Genomic DNA, 19,132 nt, shown 5'->3' on the forward strand with positions numbered 1-19,132 from the left:
CTTTGCACAGAACCCACAAATTCTTTTACTAGGATTTCCTCACTGTTTTTGTTGTTGTTGTTTTCCTCTTCTCCTCCGGTCTCAACATTTTCCAACAAACTAGGATTAGGAATCCCAGCTTGTGCCATAGCGTTGTGTGCTTCCTCAAGCGTGAGGTAGCTCTTGTGGGTAGCTTTAGGATACGAAGTGACGGATTTCGAGGCTTCGTTCCAATTTGAGAAAATTCCGATTTTTCTACCTCTACTCACAGCATGATATTTTTGTTCTTTCCCGGTTTTATTTCGACCTGAGTATCGTGTACGTCCCATTTTTAGCTCCTAGTTGACATGGTTTTCATGTCTGGTCGCCATCTTGTGTGTGTGTCTGAAATAAACTTTCCTAGACGAATTTGTATTCTGTCTTCGCAAAATACTTCACTAGGTTTATTGTTGGAATACTTTATATCTATATTTGATAGATCCTTTATAAAATCATTTCGCAGTTCAGTGAACTTTTGACATCCGTCTAGTACACATAGTGGTGTATGTGCGTGCGTGTGTGTGTGTGTGTGTGTGTGTGTGTGTGTGTGTGTGTGTGTGTGTGTGTGTGTGTGTGTGGACCTGCGATCCAGCCAAGTTTAGAGCAACCTAGCTGTCTCAGCCTCATCATGTGCATGGCTTCGTTTAATATATGACTATACAGTTACGTATACATCTTACCACTACCACTCTTGGTCATCTGTATGGTACCGGTGGTACGATTCAGATAATTCGTGGTACGATATGCATGACTACATATAAAATTAAATGTGTGTGTTTGTTGTGAACGGTTTTCAGCAAGCAAAAGCAGAGAAAAATGGATTGCGTGTGTTTTGTGTTACCAATGGGCACACAAAAAGTGCACATCAAGTGAGGGTTTCACTTACATTTGCCACCATTGTGATGATTCCAGTGAATAGACACTTGACTGTCAAAACAGTGATTTGAAAGTAAATAGCCTGATTTTGCGTAAGTGTTGCCATGCTGTGTGCTGCAAATTTTGGACTAAAACGGTTTTGTTGTATTGTTTATATTTGAATAAAACAGGTCATGCCTATCGTACCTGCGGGTTATTGTAATAGTAACGGTGGTACGAATCCAGTGACCTGGTGGTACTTATTGAAGACCCAGTCTTTTGATTCCTATATACCTTTCGAAGGAAAAGAACAACATTTTGTGGTGTCTAATGTGTGTACCATCTGGTAATATAAAACATACTATGTACATGGTAGAACCATATTGGCACTATGCAAGGTGCAAGTTAGTTAGTTAGTTAGTTGTTGTTTTGGGGGTCCACGCGGCGGACCATATAGGCCAAATCAGGACCCCACAAGTTTAACATTACACATATTTGAATTAAACCAATTTTACTGAACAAAATTAGGAACGTCACCCGAAGGGAACATAAAGCTAAATCGAAACCCAACGTGTCAAGGATTTTTAAAATTCAAATCTTTGTGCCTGTTATTTCGACCCCAAAAGCTAATTTTTGTCTTTCTATGCCTATGCTGTGAGACATAATCGCTATTATTTCTTTGAGAAAAAAAGGTAGAAAGAACGATTTACGACTCCAACATTTTTTCGATTTTGTGATAATTGTTTTGATTCTGACAGGAGACAGTCAGGTTTTTATTGGTTGCTATGGTAACCGTACTGGCTACAGTTACATAATTATGCTCAGTAGTTATAGAGTTATACTTGCCTAGCTCTAAAGAGACACATTTGTAACATGTTATGTTCAAGGAAAACATTCCCTTTCTTTTTTTGAACTTTGTTTTGTCGGTGTATTCATGACAAGACTTTTCAGTTATTTATAGATACAGGTAATTTGTTATTATGCGGACAGAAGTACACGGATATCGTATTTATGTAGACGCTGCGGTAACACACAGGTGCACTCGGGTGTGACCGCCAATATAGTACAAGGCCTGAAACTTTCCACGCTGCTTGTGCATATTATGTATCTGTAGGTGTGTGCGTGTGTGTGTGTGTGTGTGTGTGTGTGTGTGTGTGTGACTTGGGATGTGTGTGTGAGAGAGAAAGAGCCGATTTGTCCTTCGCTGGGGGTATGCAGTACCGTGGCATTGCACTTCAACTTTAATTAGTAGTAGTACAGACCTGTACGGTCAAAGGGATGATGCGTAAAGGGAAAGGCTTTCAGATCGCTTTCATAAGATTCTGCGTTACAAATAATGCTGCTCACGCGCAGGAGGTCGGCTTTGCAAAAGAAAGTATTTTGAGAGCGTAATTAAATATCGCAGAACGTGACGGGCGAAGAAACTGAGAGCACCCTTTGTGATGGTTAGTTTAGTTTTTTTCCATTGAGTTACTTCCTGTTTTTGTGTACGTGATGAACATCACTATAGGGGGTCGCGTCATTGATGGCGCTTCCGTCTTTTCGCCAGGCGGCACTTGTTCATTACTTTTTGTTGCCCACACCCGTGAGAGGCAGCGCCTGTAGAAACGTATTCGCTCACTTTAATCAATTTAATTTCTACACTTATGCGTTTTCGAGTAAATTGTGGCCGGTGCGTCTAGATTAAGGTACTTTGGATTCTTTAGATTCCCCAAATTCGCCAGGAACTCCCACAAAATGGTCAAAGCAATAGTATCCCTCTAACGGGTAGCAATGGAACAGGTGTGACGGTAAATGTGCTGCAATTGAAAACAAAGTGATATGGATCTTGTAAGTGAATGAAACGAAGATTCGACCATTTATCAATCAATCAATGAGTCTTATATCGCGCATATTCCGTGGGTACAGTTCTAGGCGCTCTGCAGTGATGCCGTGTGAGATGAAATTTTATACGGCCAGTAGATTGCAGCCATTTCGGCGCATATTTACCTTTCACGGCCTATTATTCCAAGTCACACGGGTATAGTTAGACAATTATTAACTGTGCCTAAGCAATGTTGCCAGGAAAGACCCTTTTGTCAATCGTGGGATCTTTAACGTGCACACCCAATGTAGTGTACACGGGGGGAGGTTCGGACACCGAAGAGAGTCTGCACACAAAGTTGACTCTGTGAAATAAATTTCTGCCGAACCTGGGATCGAACTCACGCTGACAGCGGCCAACTGAATACAAATCCAGCGCGCTACCGACTGAGCTATATCCCCGCAGGGTCCACCGTCCAAGTTCAACTTTAGTCGAATAAGTTGCCTGCACACCGTTGCCATTGGCGTGTTCTCCAGTCTAGTCATTTTTCTGAAGCTTAAGACTGTGTGGGTGGAAGGCTTTATGTACATGTTCTTTCAGTGGTCCACTTTTATGAGTGCTGCTGATAACTAAGTGGAACACACAACTGATTACCCCCCTCCCCCCCCACACACACACACATATATATACAAACACACACACACACACTCAACAGAGAGAGAGAGAGGGGCAAAGAGACAGAGACAGACACTGAAAGAGACAGACGGACAGACAGACAGAGAGAGAAAGAGACAGAGAGGCTGACAGACTGACTGACTGACTGACTGATCTTTAATATATAAGGATAGAGGCACAGCCTAGTCTTACAACCTGTCCTTACTACATATCAAACACACACAAAACATCATATTACATGAAGTTATTATATACATATAAGCGAAGCAAACAGAGAGACGATCAGACAAAACAACAAACTACAAGCCAATAAACTAATAAATAAAAAAGACAAATTCAAACAAACAAACTAACAACACAAGAAGCATGCCTAATACAACATAGAGAAAGAGAGCGAGAGAGTATCAACTGCATACATATTTATGACGCAGCATTGAATACAAGCGTGCAGTTTATTGATGTTTTCAAAGTGCCGTTTTACAGCTGGGACTTGACAAAACAAAAGTGAGCCATTCAAATCGGGTAGCCCCAAATCACAGTAGCAATGACTCGACTTGAACAGTCTTGAGTCGAGCGTTTGAAAATGCCTGAGCCTGAAGGCGGGTGTAACTTACACCTCTTGGTATCAGTCTGTCTTAGAGATGAGGACGACAGTTGGCCACATGGCCAGAATAGCGCGCTGCATTTTCCTGCATAGAACTAAGGCGCGTCTGCTGCGACGGTGCCTGAGCTAAACATTGGTGGGCACTGCTCACAGCCCGGCACACGGCACTGTAAACATTCCCCGTCCCTTCACCTCTCTCGACACCATCCGCCCTACCCTTGGTCGCATGCCTGTGAAGGCTTACTAGTGCGTTTTGTTGACTCGGGAGCTGGATTTATCTTTAGCCGACACATTTTTTTAATCTGCTTCTTGACAGACTTATTTTTTTAAGGGTAATGTAGTCTTACAAGAGTAGGTGGGGTTTTGCTTCTGAAGCTGCGTAAATGCCACAACTTAAAAGCTCGGTAAATGCCACGCGTGGGGTGGTTGAGTTTCAAACAAGCAAACCATGTTTGTTCATTGATGTTTTTGAGCAAACCACCATTGCTATCTAGTACGTAATCGTGTTTGGGAGCACTGTTTAAAACACTTGTTGGCCGTTCAATTGAACTTAACTTGATGAGTAAGAATGATCATCGTATCCTTCATACAGCCAGTTCTGCCTGTTGTCAGATTGTTTTATGTTAATTGCAAGTACCTGCACCTACGTAGGGAAGTTTTTGTGTGATAATCATTAACAAAAAGTAAATTGTGTACGGAATGATTTTGGGATTCAGTTCTTTACTCCTAACACAACAATTTAGAAACATTCTTGTAAATGTACACTCAGTAGAGCAGAATTACATTTGAATCCACAAAAATCCGGCCTATATGTTTACGGGAGGTACTGACAATTGCGAAGTGTTATCATGCGTGTAAGACGGGTAGAGCGGGGCTGAAAAGAAACAGGAATGTACCCCATGTCAGTCACGAGTCGTTTCGCGACCTCCAACACACACACACACACACCCTCAGCGCTTCAGTACTCGGTCAGCTGAAAGGCAAGGACTACTAGTCAGCAGTCCTTGCTGAAAGGGTAAACAACGACGGGTGACAGCGACACAGAGCAGACGCGCGTTGTTCGTACCTGCGAATTTAGTGGTGATAACGAAACTATATACCTTTACGTCCACACGACTAAACCTACTGACTGGTGGTGGGCTAAACAAGGCGAAACTGCGAAGAAGAACAACAACTCCAAAGGGAAAAAACACTTTATATCCAAACTGTGTACCAATGTATCTATGATACCAGGTGCGCACAGCAGCGGCGAAGAAGGAAACAGTGGGACTAAAAGTACATGTACAACCGGCGGTCAGCGCAGTGTTCACATTAAATTAAGCGAGTTCAAACGTTGCTGGCAAAAATACGGTCAGCTTAATATAGAGACTGAAAAGTGTTCATGGTCATGACCATTAGTCAGCAAGCATATATTGGTATAATGGCCAATGTTTGTCTGGGCTAAACCTGGGAACAAAAAAGTCGATGCCCCTACCATCTAACACGAGAGAAAAAATCGAAACGAATGGCTGAATAAAACAAAACACTAATTTAGTTCACTGCAAAAGCTCGCTTGAAATGGTTTGTATCTCTGCCGCAGCTCAAGAATTAAACAAAGAAAACAGTTGCACTTGTGTTGTGATGAGATAAACAAAAAATACGATTTTGGTTTTATTCATTGGACATCTTGTTTGTGCAGGCCTTAGTTTTTGATACCTACTAGGTATTCATCTCACAAAAACAATTTAGTTCGATGTGAAAGTGTGTGTGTAGTCTATCTCAACACACTGTGCAGTATAATTCTGAGAATTCTGAAGAGCCAGTGAGAGTTTCACGGAAATTGAGAAGATTGCACTTGACTTCAAGCTTCAAACAGGGAAGATATTCAGTCTTTCGTCATGGACGTCATCTTCATGAAACGCGTGACATCATCCACGGTTTGGACGACATTTGTTATTTGGAGTGCAGCTCACATTGTCGTTACTGGTGAGTGATTACCGTGTAACTAGTATTCTGAATGCGTGTGCATGCCGGGATCTCTCTTGACAGCAGGGATGGGCTCACATATTCTAGACACATCAGTAGATACATTTATACATTGACTTGAACTGAGGCCAACGGGGAAAACATTTCGTGTCTTCATCGTTATTAAATGCCTCACGGGAATGCGGCTTATATCTGGAAGCAATTTTTGTTCTCCATGCTTGAGAGTTGTAAATTGTATTACATTGTACTGATTTTGCACTTGAAGTTCTCGTTCTCTACCGGCTATACCACCCTAGCCCCCTCAAATTATCAGGGCTGGTGGGAAAAATAGGAGCGAGCGGGTTACAGTAATGAAAGTTCGTCAATCAGTCGTAAGTTAAACTTAGCCCAAACAAAATCAATCAATCAGTCAGTCAATCAATCAATCAATCAAGAAAAAGGAACAATGCTCTATCCTCCGTTTTTATTTGTTTACGGTAAAGTACATTAGTTGCCGATGTGTTCGTGTTCTACTATAAGTTTCGATCGAGGTGAAGCTCACCACTCAAATAATACGACAGGTTTGAAACTAGACTAAGCACCTACAGCTAAGGTTGAACGCACGTACACTAGCTACAGCATTCAGTAAAACCAGTCACCCGTGTCGGTAAATAGCTACGGCCGGTATACATGTACCAGAAGACCCATTGACTGCGGGGTACAAGACTGTGTAATTTAGGGTAACACAACACTGCCTCCTTTGTATAAATCTTGTACAAGTACCAGATACGGATGAATTAGTTTCGGGACTGCCACGAAGATTAAAACAACAAATACTGCTGCGTGATGGTTACACTTCTTAAAAAAAATGTTTCAGGCACGCTCATCGCTGGTACGTTTATGAAAAAGGATAAAACACTAAAAAAGCAAAAACAGAAAGCCGTTTCTTTTTTTTTTTAATAGCGAATGACCATAGCATGCCACGCCGGTATGGGCCAGTTCGATCCAAGAAGACTTTCAATGTAAAGAATGAGAAACAGAAATAAAGATTGACAGTTAGAGAAGACTGAGAGAGTTTCTGTCCCTTCAAGATTTTGTTTCTATTTATTTATTTATTTATTTTTGTAGGCATACATTTTCCACAACCCGATGGCCCGTTAACATTTAAACAACTTGCTGTCTTGCAAAAAACACCGTGTTTGTAATAATACTTCAATGCAGGTAATCTTACCGAAAGCCTTCAGTCACTCAAACATTATGGCAAGAACAATGTACCGTAGAATGGCGGACGGAGGAAGGACATCAACCAAAAAACATTTGTACCCAGGCCTGCTCATACCGCGAAGGAACCTACCCCCTCCTGAAAACAAATGAAACACGCCAATTAAGGTTGATGCCTAAGCGTGAAGTGGTTCAGCCTTAATCTGGGTCACAACAAACTTCCCTGCGGGTCCCACTGCGAGGTACGGAAGACGTAGTTTGAGGAATGTCAAAGGAATCAAAACAAACCAACTTTAGTTGTAGATACTTTTTATTCGGTTATGTTTTGAAGCACATGCAGTGTCTGAACAGTAGTAGATGTAGTGCGCTGTGGATTTTACAATGAAACTTGTCCTAGCTTTGACAGCTGTGTTGCAGTGTCTGAACAGTAGTAGATATGGTGCGCTGTGGGTTTTACAATGAAACTTGTCCTAGCTTTGACAGCTGTGTTGCAGTGTCTGAACAGTAGTAGATATAGTGCGCTGTGGGTTTTACAATGAAACTTGTCCTAGCTTTGACAGCTGTGTTGCAGTGTCTGAACAGTAGTAGATATAGTGCGCTGTGGGTTTTACAATGAAACTTGTCCTAGCTTTGACAGCTGTGTTGCAGTGTCTGAACAGTAGTAGATATGGTGCGCTGTGGGTTTTACAATAAAACTTGTCCAAGCTTTGACAGCTGTGTTGCAGTGTCTGAACAGTAGTAGATATAGTGCGCTGTGGGTTTTACAATGAAACTTGTCCTAGCTTTGACAGCTGTGTTGGAGTGTCTGAACAGTAGTAGATATAGTGCGCTGTGGGTTTTACAATGAAACTTGTCCTAGCTTTGACAGCTGTGTTGCAGTGTCTGAACAGTAGTAGATATAGTGCGCTGTGGGTTTTACAATGAAACTTGTCCTAGCTTTGACAGCTGTGTTGCAGTGTCTGAACAGTAGTAGATATAGTGCGCTGTGGGTTTTACAATGAAACTTGTCCTAGCTTTGCGCGAGTTACTGAAACACATTCAGGGTGACCCACACACATACACACACACACACACACACACGCGCGCGCGCGGTAGACTGACGCGGGTACCGAGTTATTTCCTCATTTGTTTGATCACTGTTGTTACTGTCACTCTGTCCTCATGCAATATTTTGCTCTGCTTCCTGACAGTAAAATCCGACGATAACGATGACGACCACACAACCACCAGAAACAACGAAGACGACCACTGTGGTGGAAACTGCAGCTACGGTTGCTGTGGCAACAACGAGTGCTGCGACTCCTCTGGCAGTATTCCTAGGTGAGGGATATTGTGTGTGTGTGTGTGTGTGTGTGTGTGTGTGTGTGTGTGTGTGTGTGTGTGTGTGTGTGTGTGTGTGTGTGTGTGTGTGTGTGTGTGTGTGTGCGTGCGTGTGTATGTGTGTCGTGTGTGTGAGAGAGAGAGAGAGGGATGATTAAAAGACACACACACACACACACAGTCCGGAAAAGAAAAACAGCAAAGCGAAGGGGGGGGGGGGGGGGGGGGGGGGGTGCGGGCGAGTAGAGATGAGGGATATAGAACGACGAAGGAACAAGGTTTCTTCCTTTTTCTTTTCGTTTTAATTTTTCTTTTCTTTTTTCAGTTTTCAAATTTGACCCTGTGTTTTCGTTCATTTCTTTTATTTCCTTATTTCTTTTTATTTATCTCTCTTTCTTTCTTTCTTTCTTCTTTTCTTTCTTTTTTTTTCTCTTTTCCGAGGTGAACAAGGCTGAAAAAACCCGGATGTATGACTGGTATCCTCCTAGATCATCTCACATTTCTTGTTCTTCTGCTTCGTCTTCTTTTTCTTTTCTTACAATTATAACTAGAGACATTTTGTCCGCTTTTTTTTTTTAATTAAAAACAAAATCAATATCTGGAAAAAAAATCATGACACTCAGCCTGACGTTAAAGTAAGACAAAGCACATCCTGTTCAATCCTACAGACAGACAACCTTTCTCTTCTTGTTCTTGCTCTGCCTGTCTTTCAGTCTTTCAGTTTGTCTGTCTGTCTGTTTATTTCTCTCAGACACACTCTCTCTCTCTCTCTCTCTCTCTCTCTCTCTCTCTCTCTCTCTCTCTCTCTCTCTCTCTCTCTCTCCTCCCTCCCTCCCTCTCTCTCTCCCTCCACCCATTGCACACCGGTTGGACCGTACATAAGGTAACGTTAAATTATGCTTGTGCAACGTATGTGGGAGTATCACTTATAACCTCAGGGTATCTCTTATCCTGTTGCGCATCTATAGACTAGAGACAGCGCTGGTTACACTAAAACATGGATCGGGAACTTCAGTACGTACGTACTTAGGACTACCGCGGCTGTGCTTGCAAGTTTGGATAGTTCTTTCTTTCTCATTTGATCCGAGTTTTATCTGTCTCATTAAATGCCATTTTTCTACCTACTACACATATAATTTTCCTAATTGATTCCCGAAGATAAGTTAGTTTCGCTTCCACGTTTCGGTTTTCACTAATTCAACATGGCCGGCGTCGGCAATGCATCTTTGATCATCATCTTCTTCCGAAGAGGACTGGGTTCTTGCTGTGGTTGAGTCACTGTTACCGATAGTGGTTAGCTCCGGCAAACAGGGAGATTAAAAAGGTGGGGAGGTTTAAAACTATGCGGTACAGGGGAGAGTGCGTTCAAGGGCGGGCTCTCATGCCCGACTGCACTGAGGAAACTGTGTCCGAGACGGGAGCGAAGGAGGGGCCTGCTTCGGCCGATGAACAAAGAAACTGTGATCGAACAAGTATGGTGTTACAAGGGGAAAGACCCGCAAAGTGAACTTAGTTGCCAAAGCCCGAAGTGTGACGACGGACTCGGTTTCCAGCAACTGTCCACCGACTCAGCGGCAAAATATGAGTTGACACGTCCGAGGTGAAAGGTAATAGTCTCTTCTTATTAGAATGAAGGTCATTGTTTATGACTAAAATACAGTAGAATCACATAATGCACGAAGGAATGGAACATGTACATGGAATAAGATTGTCCGTCCACTAAGACACATTCCTAAAGGTGGAACCAACATCCTGACGGCTATGCAGAGGAAGTGTTCTTTTTAAGAAATGCATTCAAATAAAACAAATAGGGAAATGCCCACTGAACAGAAACACCCAGGCTCCTGATTTTTGGTATGAATCCAAGTTGAGAGAGATCAGCTGAGCTAGGATTTTACATGGAATAAGATCATCCCTCCACTTGCATACAATGTATACAACCAGAAATGAAGATACAGTGTGCTTGATGTGGTGATCAAGTGACATTTTGCTATGAATGTGTTTAAGCAACTAGTAGCTTCTTCAGCGTTAATTCATTAAACAATCACTCTTATTCTTAGCACATAGAGCACATTGAATGAGTGTGTGCATGTGTGTGTGTGTGTTTGTTATTGCAATGTAAGACCTTATAATATAAATATACACAAATTATAACACATGCTGGGATTCTAAATATGTTCTGTTTACTTGCAGGTCTCAGTTATTACCAAGCCCTGCCTCATTCTTCCCGCAACACTGACATGGTGCTGTTGTAGAACACAAGTAAGTCCTTTGATCATTTCCAAAATACACTAGTGCAATAGCTTGTGAGTGCAACTGGTGGTAATGAGAATATTTTACCACAAAAGGCTAAAGTACAAATAACAGATTTATTATGTTGGAAAAAGAAGTAAGCCAGAGCAAGTGATTAGTGTACCAGTTAGCTAGGGTGGATGTATTATATAATTACAATTTACAGTCAGCATAGAATGTTGAGGACAGTCTAGAATTTTTCTCGCCCTGTGAATTCAACTGCAAATCAGATGGCATGAAGAAATCAATGTTATATTATGCTCTGCATTGAGTGAACCATCTCCTGTCATTCTGAGTGACACATCTCTTTAACTGAAAAACATGCCAGTAATTAAATCCAGGCTACATGGGGATGGAAAATGACCCTGGCAATTTCAACCTCTGAATGATTGTGTCTTTGTGTAGCAGGATTATGGATCTTCACAAGCCTTAGTTCATTTGTCTGTACATGTGTATCATGTATGGCGGTATAAGTTAATACTATTAGTCAATTTCAAATAGCAGAGTTATTTTCAGAGCTTTCTAACTTCAAACCCTGTGGAATCTATAGTTTGTAAATGTGATTTAAAGGGTATTTTGACTTTGACTCCGAGTTTCTTTCTTGCAAAGTCATTCTTTTCTCATTCAAGGGACTAAACCACTACATGTACTGATGACTGCCTGCATCAGGGTTATAATTTATGAAGAAGTCAAAATGCACAATATATCAGTTTACAATTTAAAGGCCCACTTGCCTTGTCACTACAGTATAATGTGGCTATGCTTTAACATGGAATCCCTCATCTTGGCCACATACAAAACATTATATATTCAGTGACTGCTTGCTGTGGTGAGTTAAAATGTGTGATGAAATATTTTCACAAAAAGGTACCAGTGTTGCTAACAAAACTAATTCTTTAACAAACAAACAAAAACCACTCTGCACAGAGAGCATTCAAGCTGATCTATGTTGCTATTCGTCCAAGTAGAGGGATGATCTTATCCCAAGTAAAAGCCTGACAAGATCTGAGACTGTGAAGCAAAATGTTTTTACATGGTAAAGTAAGCCTTTAACGAGCAAATATGTCTATTGCACTGGGTGTTTTATTATTATTGTATCATTTTTCTTTCAGGTAGTCTCTCTTTAAACTGACTTTCTACACCATGGTGTCTCTGGCAGTGTTATATTGGCAGAAGACAGTTGGAACTGGATTCCTCATTTAGATGGTAGGCATGTTTTGGGCTTTTGTGTTGCTTTGGTGTATGTGTGTGTGTGTGTGTGTGTGTCTGTTCTATACCAGAAATAAACACACTGTTTGCTTGCTGTGGTGAAGTGACATTTTGTGATTTTTTTTTTAAATGAGCTAGTACAGTTGTAGCTTTTACAGCATTTATTCATAACACAATCGCACTTGGCGCAGAGAGCAACCAGACCGTTCATTGTGGGTATGTGAACAAGTTAAGAGATCATGTCTTATCCCATTTTAAAGCCTGACCAGATCTTAGACGGTGAGCCAAATTGTTTTCATGAGAAGGAATGTGCCTTTCAGAGAAATCTATTAACTACAGTATTACTTTACAAAACATTTTAAGAAATGAAATGTGTTACAAGTAACAGCCATGGGGGTGATAGCCTGTAGGTGGAATAATAATCTTCAATTGCCCAGAAATGATTGTTATCTGGTCAAGAAATGCAAAGCATTTTGATGTTTGTGACGATTAGTTACTCTTTATCACGTTTGGTCCCTGATTTTGCTGTCCTTGTCTGCGTTGGGCAGGTGTGCGTCCATGATGTCATTGCTATTGAAAACTAATCTGTACTGCAAAGTAAATGTACCCGTACATGACGTACATGGCAGTTGTCAACCGGGGGCCAGCCATGACTGGGACTGATGTATCCACAGGCACTCGACACCAGGTGGGCGGGGCCAGTGGTTGGGGTGTGATTCCCTGCCTTACACCACCACAAAGTGTAGTATCAGCAGACAAGACTGAGCAGAACTTCTGCCCCCCCCCCCCCCTCACCAATTGACCACTCAGTGCCATGTGCCTGCAGCTGTATCATAAACACTTTGTGACAATAGTTGTTACCTCCTTAGAACAGATCTTGTGATGCTCCTCAGTCAGTCAGTGTTTGATGGATGCTAACTGGTATACTTGACATAGTGTTCATATGAAAGTTTTATGTGTTGCAGCTCATCCAGATCACAGGTACACAAAGGAGCTGGTTACAGTGATAACATAGGCACATGGAACTGCTTATGGACTACTTTAGAAAGTGAGCGGTTACAACCAAGACTCTTCCGTCAGGAAGGTCTGCGGAAGGGTGCTTGATCTGTTTCCTCGGACAGGCTTTTCAAGACTAGGTAGGTTAAACCACATGATTGGGCTTTAATTATGAATGCACTTCAAAATTCACTCTATTTCATTATCTTGTACAACCCCCCGCGGGTTAGGGGGAAGAATTTACCCGATGCTCCCCAGCATGTCGTAAGAGGCGACTAACGGATTCTGTTTCTCCTTTTACCCTTGTTAAGTGTTTCTTGTATAGAATATAGTCAATGTTTGTAAAGATTTTAGTCAAGCAGTATGTAAGAAATGTTAAGTCCTTTGTACTGGAAACTTGCATTCTCCCAGTAAGGTAATATATTGTACTGCGTTGCAAGCCCCTGGAGCAATTTTTTGATTAGTGCTTTTGTGAACAAGAAACAATTAACAAATCTTCAATAGTACTGACCAAAGAAGAAGGTTTAATTGTGTGATCATGATTTGATACATATGCTTGACCCTGAAGATGTGTTTTATTTATTTTGTTTCAGAACAAAGTTTGGTGAAGTAGAAGCTACCGCTGTAGGCTGGTGTAAGGCTGAAGAAGAACCTCTGACAAGTCAATTTTCAAGCAACTGAGCACGAACCCAGGTACAAGACACAGAGCTCTCTTTCTATCGGTCTGTTATTCATAGAATGACACTAACAGTGACACAAGTAAATAATCTGTATCATTGTCTTGACCTCTAGAAATTTGGTAGAGAATAAGATGACTGATAGTATTATTTTGATTATTTCATGGTCATTACAGTGGCCTCCACCCCTGCCCCTTTTAAGACACCCCAATCTAAGACTCCTTCCTATTAATGACCCTGTTTTCGCAGACTTCTTGTTCATAACATCTGTAAATTCACTCCCATTTTAAGACTTGCTCCATTTGGACTTGGACTGGGTGGCCGAGTGGTAACGCAATTGCGCTCGGAAGCGAGAGGTTGCGAGTTCGACCCTGGGTCAGGGCGTTAGCAATTTTCTCCCACCTTCCCTAACCTAGGTGGTGGGTTCAAGTGCTATCTTTCGGATGAGACGAAAAACCGAGGTCCCTTCATGTACACTACATTGGGGTGTGCACGTTAAAGATCTCACGATTGACAAAAGGGTCTTTCCTGGCAAAATTGTATAGGCATATATAAAAATGTCCACCAAAATACCCGTGTGACTTGGAATAATAGGCCGTGAAAAGTAGGATATGCGCTGAAATGGCTGCGATCTGCTGGCCGATGTGAATGCGTGATGTATTGTGTAAAAAAAATTCCATCTCACACGGCATAAATAAATCCCTGCGCCTTGAATATGTGCACGATATAAATTGCATAAAATAAAAAGATAAAATAAATCCCTGCTCTTAGAACTGTAACCACGGAATACGCGCGATATAAGCCTCATATTGATTGATTGATTTTAAGACCTGATTTTGCTTATTTTGGATTTCGAAAAAGAGAAAAACAAATTCCCACTCTGTACAGAATTAAGCCAGGTTCATGATTTTTGTATGGACCAAGTTGAGAGATGGCATTTGTATAGGCCTGACCAGATCTGAGATGTTGAATCTAATTGCTTACGAAGAAAGCATTGTGTCATTATAGGCACACTACTTCTCGTCACCGTCTCAGTTCTGGCCAGGCTTTAACATAGGATAAGCTCATCCCTCAACTTTGTCACATATGAACAATCGACACACTGACTCTTGCTGTTGTGAGTTGACATTTTTTGATGAATTTATTTCTGGAAAAGGCACCATGCAGTGAGTAGTGCTGTTTCAGGGGTGGGGCTTTTCCGCGGATTTCCGCGGACACAACTTACGAATTCTGCTGGAGTAATCTATTTTTCCGCGTCACATTTCATTACAATATCTATGACTTGTTGACTGAATGATTTGGAGAGACGTGGAGATGAAACAGAACACTGGAGGCTTGAGAGTTAAATTGTGCTGACTGAAAACTCCTGATAACTAATAGTAATTTTGAGGGGGGGGGGGGGGGGGAGGTTGGGGAGTGTGGAGAATGTCTTTTTTGTCAGATTGCACAGATTTTAATGTACCATTTAACCAAAATTCGGGGTAACATGCCCCCGAACCCCCTGGAAAAAAAGGGATTTCCTCTTTTTTCATCACAAGAGAGTCCCACCCCTGTGTTTACAGAATTCCTTGTTTAAAACTATCACTGTGCACAGAGGGAAGGGGGGGGGGGTGTATTTGACCACCCCTGCGTTTACAGAATTCCTTGTTTAAAACTATCACTGTGCACAGAGGGAAGGGGGGGGGGGGTGTAGTTGACCACCCCTGTGTTTACAGAATTCCTTGTTTAAAACTATCACTGTGCACAGAGGGAAGGGGGGGTGTATTTGACCACCCCTGTGTTTACAGAATTCCTTGTTTAAAACTATCATTGTGCACAGAGGGAAGAGGGGGGGGGGGGTGTATTTGACCACCCCTGTGTTTACAGAATTCCTTGTTTAAAACTATCACTGTGCACAGAGGGAAGGGGGGGGGGTGTATTTGACCACCCCTGTGTTTATAGAATTCCTTGTTTAAAACTATCACTGTGCACAGAGGGAAGGGGGGGGGGGGTGTATTTGACCACCCCTGTGTTTACAGAATTCCTTGTTTAAAACTATCACTGTGCACAGAGAGAAGGGGGGGGGGGGGGGTGGATTTGACCACCCCTGTGTTTACAGCAGAATTCCTTGTTTAAAACTATTACTGTGCACAGAGGGAAGGGGGGGGGGGTGTATTTGACCACCCCTGTGTTTACAGAATTCCTTGTTTAAAACTATCACTGTGCACAGAGGGAAGGGGGGGGGGGGGTGTATTTGACCACCCGTGTGTTTACAGAATTCCTTGTTTAAAACTATCACTGTGCACAGAGGGAAGGGGGGGGGGGTGTATTTGACAACCCCTGTGTTTACAGAATTCCTTGTTTAAAACTATCACTGTGCACAGAGGGAAGGGGGGTGTATTTGACCACCCCTGTGTTTACAGAATTCCTTGTTTAAAACTATCACTGTGCACAGAGGGAAGGGGGGGGGGGGGGTGTATTCGACCACCCCTGTGTTTACAGAATTCCTTGTTTAAAACTATCACTGTGCACAGAGGGAAGGGGGGGGGGGGTGTATTTGACCACCCCTGTGTTAGAATTCCTTGTTTAAAACTATCACTGTGCACAGAGGGAAGGGGGGGGTGTATTTGACCACCCCTGTGTTTACAGAATTCCTTGTTTAAAACTATCACTGTGCACAGAGGGGGGGGGGGGGGGGGGGTGTATGTGACCAAGTGAAGTGCATTGCTACATAATAAAATGAGCAAATCCGTCCCGTGAAGAAAACTTCTGCTTACTTAATTGTCAGATTTGCCAAGGCGTGTACATGAAATAAGATTATCATTCTAAATGCTGAATCAACATTCTGACTGTTTCCTATGAAACCAGGCTTGATTTTTGGTATGAATCCAAGTTAAGGGATAGCATGTGTAAAAGCAGAATTGTGTACAGAGGCAGCTTTGTGTTATTAAAGGCCGGCTGCTTTTCGTGAACACAGTTTGGCTCACATCTCACATCACCTGCCAGGCTTTTTTTTTTTTTTTTAAATTTTACCATGGGATAAGACTATCCCTCCATTTAAGCACATACCAGCAATAAACACAGTGGTTACTTGTGATGAACTAGTGGCAAGACAAATGATTTAAGCATCACATAACCTTCCAAAGTGAAGTCAAGTTATGTGTCTGTGCCAGTGTGTGTGTGCATGTGTGTGTGTCAGCATAGAATGTTGAGGACAGTTCGATGGTAAATAACCCTGACAATTTTAGCCTATGATTGTGCCTACATTGTGGCAGGATTGGATGTGGATCTTCAAAAGCCTAAGTTAACAAAAAAGTATGTAAAAGTACATTTTGAATAGTAGTTTTTTTCTCAGAGGGAAGATACCACAAGATATGATCGTTCCACTGCATGTATGCCACATAACTAAAACAAAAATTAAATGTTATTTTAATCGTCTTTTGGGTAAAACAAATACACCATCAATATATTATAATAATGATCTTGCTTGTTTACAGATGGACAACAGCTACTGCCAGGACCAGGTTACGCATAAAGAAAACAGTCAACACTTGGCTGGTGCTGCAGCTTCTTTGATGTCTATTTTTTTTTTTTTTAAGACAGACAGCTACCAGCTCATTCAAGACCATAGCCCCATCTTACTCACGCAGAACAGACAGCCATCTTTCGCCTTTGCACAGAACACTGCTGTCTGAAGGTACACATCAAAAGGATAGGTTTTGCACCTACAGCGTGCGACTGTGGCTAGGGTAGGAAGAACAGACTCTGCAACACGTTCTGAGAGGGTGGCCTTTTCTTGCCACCCGTACCCCTGTGCAACAAGACTTGGCCAGAGAGCACACATCCAAATGCAAACACTGAACACTGAAGAGGAAGAAGAAGAAGAAGGTGCCCACACAGAAGGACATAAATCTACTTTAAGGGCACACAAGTTTACAGCAGTTTATTGAATTGTAGCAGATTATAGGGAGAAAATGAACAAGCTAAATAGGCTGTACAGTACTTCACTTGAACAATGTATAAAGTTCCCTGTAGAACATTTACAGATCACAAGACATTGTGTTTTCTTTTGTTTACAATACAAATGTTTCATAATAAAAAGATGTGCACTAGGCAAGATCCTTAAAATGTAAAACTAGTAGTGTGACAATTTTGAATTGTTCAGAGATGGTTTTTCTTCAGTGGTAAATGTTTTAGCTTTTTTATAAGATCCCGTTAGTGAAGCATACTATAAAACCTTGACCTTCCAAACTGTGTTAGCACCCTGGGCTGCGATCATTGTGTTGAGCTACTTAAAGGCACAGTGCAGCTTACAGCCTTCGTTTTGCGTTTTTGTTGCAGCTGAGTGCATTTACAGTTCAAAAATCCTCCTATGGTAGTAAAACAAACCCAAAACTACCCAACGACGACATCTGTGAAGCTCGACAGTTTCTTGTTCACGCGAGTGCATAAATTAACCTAGTTATTACGTGGTGTTTGGTCGGAGTTCGATTCAACTGAGTGATTCCGGCCTCCATTTTGTTTTATACAAACTCATGATGATGTCTGACATAGTTTGCTAGTGACGTGTCTTTTTGTGCATGATGTGGTGATCTACCTGATCTAAATTTAGATCCAAAAATAGGTCAAGACCAGCCGGGTCCGAGTACAAAATTGATTCGTAAAAAAATCGCAGTTCTTGACTCTTTGGGTGCAAGTCAATGAAACTTGGTAGTTCTTCTAACAGATAGCTGCCTGAGGTATGACTAAAAGCCCCAGGGGCTCCGTGCACCTGAATTTGACAAGTTCAGTACCTTCAGCAAGCGCAAGTACAGTAGAGAAGCTCTTGACACACTGAAAAAGGCCTACTACGAGCAAACGGAAAAAAATCAGTGATGCATGTGCTTTTGATGTAATCTTCTTTGACATTATGATGACTACAAAAACTGACTTGATGTGTTTTGTTTGTGAATGATGGATATATGTGCATGATTGCGTTTCGCAGACACAGTTGTCATGTGCGTTGTAATTGGCGACGAATGCTGGATGATTACTATTTTTGTACCAGGATTACTATTTTTGGGGCTGAGCATTACTCCAAAACACTTATGGGGGTAAACAGGTCTGCAGCACAACTACAAATGTAGAAATGTCGTTTGCATTTTGTATATTTTAAAAGGTTATTTTTGTGCACAGAACATACATCTGCAGGGAGGTTTGGAGGGTGAAGTTAGGATCTGTTAGGAGGCATACAGCATCACACTCATTTTGTGTGTGTGTATTTTGTGTTGACAGATAAGACACTGTCATTCCAGCAGAAACCTGTGATGATGCACATTTTATTGAAGTGACCAGCTGAAATTGTATGTACGTTGTTATGAAATTGACAAATGATCCCTGCTTTGCAATCCTGGGTTAATGATATTGCCAAAATTAAAACGTGGAGGAAAAAGTGAGTGTAAACCTATTCTTGTGGTGGTGGTGGTGGTGGTGTGTGTGTGTGTCTGGTTAGTGTGTGTTTGAGTGTGTGTTAAACAAACAACGACAAACAACACCAAA

At 41.7% G+C, this 19,132-nt stretch overlaps 1 long non-coding RNA gene across 1 annotated transcript; it reads left to right on the top strand.

Moving 5' to 3' along the window:
- The first annotated feature begins 9,290 nt into the window (after positions 1 to 9,290).
- On the top strand, positions 9,291 to 19,086 carry LOC138964023 (uncharacterized). Its single transcript, XR_011454989.1, has 6 exons — positions 9,291 to 10,048; positions 10,635 to 10,703; positions 11,846 to 11,939; positions 12,908 to 13,078; positions 13,532 to 13,631; positions 17,092 to 19,086. It is a non-coding gene; the product is annotated as an uncharacterized lncRNA (long non-coding RNA).
- The last annotated feature ends 46 nt before the right edge of the window (positions 19,087 to 19,132 follow it).

The sequence above is a fragment of the Littorina saxatilis genome, linkage group LG4 (assembly GCF_037325665.1).
Source record: "Littorina saxatilis isolate snail1 linkage group LG4, US_GU_Lsax_2.0, whole genome shotgun sequence".
Taxonomy (NCBI): domain Eukaryota; kingdom Metazoa; phylum Mollusca; class Gastropoda; order Littorinimorpha; family Littorinidae; genus Littorina; species Littorina saxatilis.